Source organism: Eucalyptus grandis, chromosome 1 (genome assembly GCF_016545825.1).
Source record: "Eucalyptus grandis isolate ANBG69807.140 chromosome 1, ASM1654582v1, whole genome shotgun sequence".
NCBI classification, from domain to species: domain Eukaryota; kingdom Viridiplantae; phylum Streptophyta; class Magnoliopsida; order Myrtales; family Myrtaceae; genus Eucalyptus; species Eucalyptus grandis.
In genome coordinates this window covers 15,252,978-15,262,403 of record NC_052612.1, presented here as the reverse complement: position 1 = coordinate 15,262,403, position 9,426 = coordinate 15,252,978, and the positions used below count along the sequence as shown (strand labels likewise).

The window sequence follows — 9,426 nt, the reverse complement described above, 5'->3', positions numbered from 1 at the left end:
ACAAAATTTGACATAAAAGAGAATATGATTATTAGTATTTGTTAAAAAGAAGTTATGATAAAGAGAAAATTATTGAGAGAAATGACGATTTAATATGAACTGTGATGAAAACAAAGAAACTTTTCTTCCCCCCCTTTCTCTCTTCCTTGATTTTCAATTGAAATAGTTACTTGCTCCAAAGTGTCTTCTGTCTTCTTCAGCAGTGAAAGGCTCAACATTATGCAAACATGGCTGTGTTTTTCCTGTTCTTTATCAAGTGTTCATTGCACCACTGTGATTTATAGCCAGCTTGTGTTGATGGTGATAAGCTTATTGGTTCTTATGCTCTCATATATCACAGTTATTTGCTTGATGTCAACATGGATAGAGTGGAGGATGTATTGTTGCATCAGAAACTTTATGTGCAGGCCAAAGATCCATACGAGCGTCCTGTTTTCCATGTTCGTTTGTTGGAGGTACTTTCACTCTAGCCGTCCCGACTGCCTGTCCCATTCCTTTCTTTTCCTCATATTCCTTGGTAAAAACATACTCTCTGTGTGCGCGTGTGTGATTTTGGGGTAAGGCAGTTGGAATAGGGGTCCTTCTATGAGCATTAAGATAGAGTATGGATGGCCAAGAAGTTTTCAGTGTATAATGTCATCAGATAGCTTTAGTTGGGTGGCTAAATGAGTTCTAAAATACAAGCATGTAATTTTGATACGCTACTTGGATATTAAACTGTTGCCAGAGAATCCGGGATGACCTGGATGAAGGTGAAATAGCGACATTTTCACTTGTGGTTTCTTTTTCATGAACTTGGTCATGAAACTTGAATTCACCATTTGATTGAATTGAATTGGGTGAATTGAGTTATCAGCATATATAGGCATTGTGTAACGTACTCAAGTCATTGACTATTACTGATCGATACTGTTGGCTTTAGATTTTCTGTGTGGTTAAAAGTTTAATTTTGGCACATTTTCCTTTTGAGGACCGTTATTGCTGATCCCTACTAGAATTTTATCCTGTGTCTGTAAACATCTAATTTGCCTGGTCCTTGATTAAATTTGATTTCTATGTTTGTCTGAGGGGATTTACCGTCTCTTTAACTTTCTCTTGATTGCTTGGTAGAACATACCTGTGAAAGGGGATGGTGATGATGATTTACAGACAAGTACTTCAAAAGGACCTTGGTATGATGAAGACAATGCAGCCCATTTGCCATCAGAGAATAGGTATTCTACCTTTCCTTCTCAGCTTCAATCGGTTGGAGTTGTCATCGCTGATACCGATAGTTTTCTTTGTCAGTATGCTAACGGAACCATAACATTCTCTGTTTTGTTTTTCTACAAATTTATTACAATAGCAGCAATGGTGATGCTGCGAATGAATTTGAACCTGGCTCTAAGCTCGAGGACCTCAATTTGGATGTTAGAAAGAACTCCAAATGACGTGCAGGGAAGATATCATCCAGAGACAAACCTAAAACGGTAATCAACTTCAGAGGTTGTTGTAGCCATCGATGTGCTTCCACTGCATCTGCATCATGTGTGATAGGTCTAGTGACCCTGCTATTGCTTTGAACTTTAAATGAAAGAGGAAGGAGAAAAGAGCTTCCAAATAAACTGGCCTGTCATCCTCCCCACTGTTTTGTTTAAACCGCTATATCAAGATAGTTAAGTGCAAGGACCAATGTCAGAAATCTATCAGTGAAGACAATAACTAGAATGACTAGGAGAGTTCACTTTCCATCATTTTAGTGCCCGGTTATGTGGGATGCAGGTAATATTACTAGATCTTGAGACTTGATCATCCTCTGTAATAAGATGTCTTCCTGTTTTCTGCTTTATAAATCCCTTACTTTCATTTTTTACTTGAGTTCTCCATCACCCGGACTGGGCATTTTCCCTCTTTTTTTTTTTGCTTCTTCTGGATTTCCATCCTAGCAATTAACTAGCTTTGCTGGAAACTCATTTTGTCAAAATTAACAAACCATCTTCACTTTTCTACAGAGCTCCAGCATTCGACATGCTTAAGTTTCTAAACTCGAGAAATTAATCAGAAATGACCTTGGTAAATGGACTAGATCCTGACGCTATTGACTTAGGTACCTTGAAAATGTGTCTAGGGTTAAGAAAAGAAATTTTTGGTTTAATAAGTTAAATTAAAGTTTCTAAGACATGGAAGGAGCAGTCACGACATGCATATACTTGTTTCATATGTATCAACCACATTTGTAGAAAGCTCATGCTCAGACACTGGCAGTTCATTAGGATGACATGCGCTGTAGCCATTCCTGCAAGGTTATAACTGTGTAGGATTCACATTTGTATTGTTCATTTGCCATAAGAAATGATTAAAAGAAATGATGGGATATCAAGAAATTATTCATCTTGATCTTCCATGGTAGGTGCAAGGATCACTATATCTTGGCTACGAGTAGTTACCTAAAGCAGGTTTAGTATTCTTATATATCTGCTTGGCAAATTTGACCTACTAACGACTTCAATTGAGACAAACATGGTTTAATTTCTTGAGGAGCATTATCTATGGACATTAGGACAAATCAAACCGTAACTTGATCATTTCAAATAACCAGCAATTATCTGGATGAAAGATCTGTTGGTCAACAACTCCACATTTAGCAGTTACATGATGATAAAATCTTGTTGGAAAAGAAAGAACAGTTGCATCCACCATTCCAGATAATTGACATAGCCTGCCTCTTGCACATTGAAAATTACTGATATTGCAGTTGTGTTGTTAAGGAAATTAATAAGTGTTATTGGTGGCCTCTAGCTTCTGTTCTCTTACAGATGATTTCTCAGTGTTTACTGGATATTTCTGTATGATGATGCAACAATCATCAGAATTAATATAAGATGCCTTCTAATATTTGCAATACATTGCAGGCAAGAGATATCTAATATTCCCATTCACGAAGTGATATTTTCTACAGTTGATAAACCAAAGCTTCTTAGTCAGGTATCATTTAACAAAGTTATTTTTTCAATTGATTCTAATGAAAAATAAGTTAGATGGGGTCTGTTAACATCTGTATTCTCACACAGTTTAATACTTTCTGTTTTCTCTATCTTTGTGGTGTTTTTTCACAAGGATTTCCTTAACACTTTTCACAATTGGAGCCATTGTAAGGCGAACCTGCAGCCCTTCTTTGCCCAAAACCTACTCTTGCTCTTTCTCTTGTTATCACTTTCACTCGCCGACACATTGATTGTTGAATCTCTCATTTGTTGCTTTCTTTTTATAATTCTTGTATACTGCATCCCTCCATATTTTTACTTTTATGGAACTCTTTCCTTTCTCCCTCTCTCCCTCTCTCCATGTCCCTTCCCTCCCTCTCCTGTCTGTAGGCCTATTGGAAGATACTAAAACCGAGTGCTAATCCAAGACCAGAGTAATAGTTGAAGGGCGTCCTCTGATCAAATATAATGGTAAAGACAAAAAAGGCATTGATGCAATGGAAATGAAGAGGGGATTAACGTTGTTAAAAGAAAAAATATTTGGCTTAAGGAATCTTCAGGATCCAAAACTGCACCAAACCCCCAAAATGTACTGCATACTGCTATTAGGAGGTTGTGAAATATACTCAAGCAAGCAGCAATCCCTACCTTCAAAAGTTTGTTCTTGAAATGAATCTTGTATAGAGAAAGGTGCAGTCCAGTTCTCTTTCCTTGAGGAGACGCATCAGTCTTTAAAGCCTCCTGTAGTTTTTTTTTTTTTTTTTTGGGTAAATTTTAAGGAACACAGGCCAATATTGTATTTTTACGAAAATGAGTTGGTTGACCATGAATAATCACGAATATGCCCAATGTGAATAATAAGTAATACACAATCTCTACTAGCAACTTATTCATTACTTTTCCCTTGCAGCTTTCTGCTTTGCTCTGATATAGGACTTAACATCCGGAAGCACATGTATTCTCCACCACTGATGGTTACTCCTTGGATGTGTTTGTTGTGGATGGATGGTACTCTGAGGTACCTTAATTACTTACAATGTACTAGAAGTATTCAGAATTTTACTTTCATTTGCATTTGTGAATGAGAGTAAATCAGGAATTTGTTTAGTAAATTATCAAAAACAATCTTTGGAGAAAACTAGGGAAAAGGTTTCCATTTTCAGAAACTATGGTAATTGAAGGTTATTTTCGCTTCTTACCTTAAAATGGAACAAGTTATGCCTTGAAGCTTTATCTGAAGCACAAGAGAGGGGAAAAAAGGAAAAAGAAAGGGGGGACTAGCCTTGGTCTAATTGAAGTTTGTTGAAGATCTTGAAGCATAAAGGTTAAGATGAATGTTTGATGAATTATCATTGCCATCAGAAGAAGCAACTTCCCGTCACGGCGACCGAAGAATGGTTCGGGTCCGAGACAAACCACCGATTAGTCCCGACGGGCGACCGAAGAATCGTTCGAGTCCCGAAGGAGCAATCTCCCGTCAAGGCGACCGAAGAAAGGTTCGGGTCCTAGACAAATCATGGATTGTTTTAACAGGCGACCGAAGAATGGTTCGGGTCCTGGAGAAGCAACTTCCCGTCACGGCGACCGAAGAATGGTTTGGGTCCAAGACAAACCACTGATTACTCCAGCAGGCGATCGAAGAATGGTTCGGGTCCTGAAGGAGCAATCTCCCGTCAAGGCGACCGAAGAAAGGCCAGCCCCTCCCTATTTTCTTTTCCTTCGCAGGCCCGCGAGGCCCAGCCACGTGGCTCAGCCCGGCCCTTTCTCCTTGTCTTTTTCCTCCCCTGTCTTCTTCCCCAACCGGATAAGCAGCACGCGCCGGAGAAGAGGATGCGCGCGATGCCGGAGCAAAATGGAGGAACAGTAGCGCACGTGGAGCAAGGGGGCGGCCGGCATCAGATAAGGACATGCGGGGAGCAGCTATCGTTGGATGGGACACTGGTTTGGCCGTTGAAGGCCGCTCGGTGCGCGAAGGGGACTGACGGTCGAGGTTCCGTCGACCGGCCACCCCCTCGCCTATAAATAGCCCCTGATGTCGACGATGAAGAAGAGAGCGAGTTCTGAGATCTTCCCAATGAGAGACTTCGGGGGAAAAATCGAAGAGCGAGCGAGAGAGAACTGGTCGCGAGCTCGGTGACCTCCCACCGAGAGACTTCGGGAGGCTGCCGGCGAGCGAGTCCGAGAAGGTAAGATCCGGTCGGTGGAGGCTCGGATCTGGCCTGAGTGAGAGAAGCGAGGTCGGAAGAAGCAAAGGAGTTCTGGATTCGCGAAGAGGGTCGGGCTGAGAAGCGAAGAAGGCGAGATCTGAGCGGAAGGAGCTGAGCGAGAGAAGATCGGGGAGAGAGGGTCGAGATCGGGCGCAGATCTGAAATCTGCCGTGCCGAGTCGCCCGAGCCAGGCCGCCGCCGTCGCTGTGGCCGAGCACCCGGTCTCGACGCCGTCAAACCGTCTTTTGTCGCCCCGCGCCTCGCCGCCGCTGTTTTCCCAACGCCGTCCCGGGTTTAAGGGCGCCGTCATCGCCACAAGCCGTGCCGTGCCAACGCCGAGAGCGGTGACGATAGATCCGCCCACGCCATACCGATTTCTGCTCGAAGCTCGACCGTCGTTGCCGCCGTCGCCACCGCGCACCTCAGCCTTCCCCTCTCGGCGCCGCAAATCGAGAACCCTAGGGTTCTCGATTTTCCGAGTCGCGGCCTCGGGTCGGTGGGTCGGACCCGGCTACGAGTCGGGTAGGGTTTCTCCGTATTTTGGGGGCGGCGGAAACCGGGTCGAGGTTCGGGTTGGATCCGGGTAGGGTTTCACCTAGGGAGCGGGTTGCGGAGCGGTCGTCGGGCCGGGCGGGCGTCTCCTAAACGCCCGCCACGGCGTCGTTTTTAAAATAAAAAAAGTCGGGCCCGCGTAGCGGGCCCGTCCCGTTTTAGGGGCTGACCCGGTCGGACCCAACCCGCGGATCCGAACCGGTCGGCTTTTTATATTATTTTATGTAATATTTTAATTATAAAAAAAAAGAAGAAAAATAAAAAATAATTTATTTTTGAAAAAATAAAAAAAAATTTTAATTTCCAGAAAACCAAAAAATGTTTTAAAATGTTAAAAAATGTTTTATTTTCCAAATAAATATAAAAAAATATCCAAAAAAATATTTTATTTTCCGAAAAATTAAAAAAATAAAAAATATTTCATATTTTCCAAAAAAGGCCAAAAATTCATGAAAAAGCCAAAAATTCAGAAAAAGCCAAAAGACTTGTATTTTTCCAAAAAATACCAAAAAAATCCCTTTATGTCAAAAAATGAGAAAATACTCAAAAATGTTTTTCCTCCCAAAATGCATAGAAAATCTCTCAAAATCCAAAAAGCCTTAGGGTTTAAACAAAATTAGGTACCAAAAGGGCATTAGTCATTAACTAGTGTAATCAAGTCCCCGATCCTAATTTCTCTGTTTGCGCAGAGCTAGTATTTCTCCCGATACTTCGCTTGGGTTTCTAATCGACCCACCCCAAACCGATTAGTGGGGACTCCGTTTTAAAATTAATTTACAGGTTAAAAATTTAGACTATTAAAGTCGTGAATTGGTGGACTTGGGAGAGTCCGGGCATAACAAATTTCAGCCGAGCCATTAGCCTCCTTTAGGCGCCTGTACCCGATTGCGGGCGCCGAAAAAAAGAGAGGTCGTGACAGGTAATTTATTAATTAATTGAAAAAGAGATATACTATTAACTTAGGTAGCTTGTTAGTTTTTCTGGACAATTACAAATCATAGAATCTATATTATCTGCAACGACAAAAGAAAAATTATATTCTATAAAGAAGGTTACAAAATGATACATGACGGAGAAAAGTTGCTGTTTTGAACAAAAATTATGAATTTTAAAGGACGATTATTGTCAATTAGCCAAAAACATTCTCCTTTTTTTCTTATGTGACCGTATAGTAGGACCTCGAAAACATATTTGTAGTTCGACACTAAGATTAAAAATAATCATGTTAGGTTACAAAGTTATTTCTCCAAATGATATCAGTCTTTTCTAGCATGTTTATGAAAATAGATTTTAATGTTTTAATACAATATGAGTCTAAGAAACATCTTTTTCTGGCTTGATTTAATGATAATTATAATTTTTGGAGATGATGATCTGACATGGATTTATAATTTGAATTTGATACGGGAAAGTAAATTCTAACCCTTGTTAATATGATGCATTCAGAGAATTTAACAATCATAATATGTCGAAATGGGGAATACATACAATATGACATACTTCTTATTGGTTCAATAATTGCATAACAGGGACTTCTATACATTGACATTGACACTCTTCTGATCTTAGTTTTACCTTTGCGTTGGATGGAAGCCCACGAGATGAGTCAACGATGGGCTTGACTAGAGATCCACGTCTGACAAGCAAACACAGCTTAGCCCGTGTTGGATTTTTAACTTCTAATCTTGATATTATAACTTCTATTTTTGGATGCTACTAAAAGAAGTTGCTAGTCCGAAATGCGGAAACCACCGTCCCGACTTGAAAGCAACTTTGGAGATACAGCACAAGCTTGGTGGACAAACAGCACCAATTATGCAGATGTCCTTATTTTCACAGTTCTTCACTTGGAGAACATTCCCTTTTTTTCCCTTTCCCTTTTAATGGATCAGCCACTTAGTGATGATTCTTAAACCAAAATTATACTCACACGCGAAAATCGCCATACCATGATCTAAGACAAATAATAAGTTTTCTCCTACTTAACAACTTAAAAACAACACAAAATCCACTTGGCAAAAAGTCAGAACGACACACAAAACCATATGCGAAATTATAAGCAAGAGAGCCAATTGGAATCCAAAAGAAGAAGAAGAAGAAAACGCCAAATACCAATGTCCAAATCTGCCGTTGAATTCGATCTCGAAGAAGAAGAATGAGAAGAACTCTCGATCGCCATGCTGTCTCAAACTCTCAATTCGCTCAGCTTAGTTAGATCAAAGAGAATAAAAAAATTTAAAGAGATGAAAGTGGATTGGGGAGTAAACCCCATTAATTATTTCTTAATTTAAATTCAGTAAATATCGTATTTTAAGTACTTTCCTATTTTAACCTTTAAAAGAAAATCCCAAAAAACGTTGACATTGCATCAATTCCATGCCTTGTCACCACTTGCCACATCGTCTTTAGAATAGTTCATGCATATTTTTTTTTTGTTAGTCATACTCTATGCCTACTCTACACTCACCCTTATACTTTTCCCTGCCTCTTGTAGGGCATGGGAGTCGAAATCCACTCCTAAAACTTACTCGTCCCCACCCCATCCCCCGAGAAGGTGGGGATTTAAACTTGGGTTAAAATTGCATATAGGAAAACATTAATAAGAATTAGTTTTAGATTGCATGGTTATTTAGAAACTCAATGTTTAGTTAGGCTATGCATGCTACTTTTTTTTTTTCTTTTTTAATCAATATCTTTTGTATATTGGGAAATTCATCATAGTAAAGTTGTGCTTTGTTCTTGGCAATTTTTATTTGTTGCTTTGGTTTATCAAGTGCTAGATCCTTGATTGTGCACCCTAGTGGTTAGCCTTAAAATTAATCAAGATTGCCTACAAAATATTTTTGAAAATAACATGATAAAGGTACCGTACCAAAAATGGAGTTAGATTAATCTAATGTAATTAAGTTACCCAAACCCATTGTATCTCTAGTTCATACATAGGGGTTTAATCAATCTACCAATAATTTATTAGTGCCGACTCCTAATTGAATTAATTCACATGTTAAATTGATTAAATTAAAACCCAAAAGTTTCCGTACTACGTCATTGGGCTTGGCTACCCATTAACGTTCCTATTGGTGACTTATCTCTTGGAAGGTCCTCCCAAGTCTAATATACATTGAAAGTATGTTAAGCGAATGTCGTCAAAACAAGAAAATGATATATTCCCTTTCTCTATAAATCAAAACGACACTGTAACCTAGATAATCGGGATAATGCATCAATAACTCTCGATCACTCGTTTAGCATGTGCATTTAATCAATTTTCGATGAAAACTTATCATCCACTACCATGCATCTTTATTCTTTCGAAGAGAAAGTTTGCCCATGAAATTTCATTTGTTACTCTTTAATATAGTTCGGCCCAAGCAATCATAGGAATGGTGGGCAATGCCAATTATACTAAAAATTAGTTTACAAAATTAGTTTAATACTCTAAGTGAGAGTTTGGAGAGCGAAGTCTCTTTCTAAATGCCCTTTCTCTATAATACAGTCACGGGTTTGGTGATTGTTAACGGAGGTTAAAAATAGATAACTACGGTAGAAATTGTGTGAAATGAGACTTAAATATATTTAACATGTATTATTTAATACATGGGTAATTTAGAAATACATCTATTTTCTTTCTTTATTAAAGTAATATTAGAATAAGTGAAGAAATATATGTATAGATATGGTTTTCTTTTCCTGATTTCCTCCAA

The 9,426-nt window shown here is 39.3% G+C and overlaps 1 long non-coding RNA gene across 2 annotated transcripts; it reads left to right on the top strand.

Moving 5' to 3' along the window:
• The first annotated feature begins 402 nt into the window (after window positions 1-402).
• Window positions 403-1,444, top strand: LOC120288275. 2 transcript variants are annotated; one of them, XR_005546588.1, is made up of 3 exons: window positions 403-455; window positions 1,111-1,214; window positions 1,346-1,444. It is a non-coding gene; the product is annotated as an uncharacterized LOC120288275 (long non-coding RNA). The 2 variants fall into 2 exon arrangements; XR_005546589.1 differs by having other exon boundaries at window positions 1,349-1,414.
• Window positions 1,445-9,426: the final 7,982 nt, after the last annotated feature.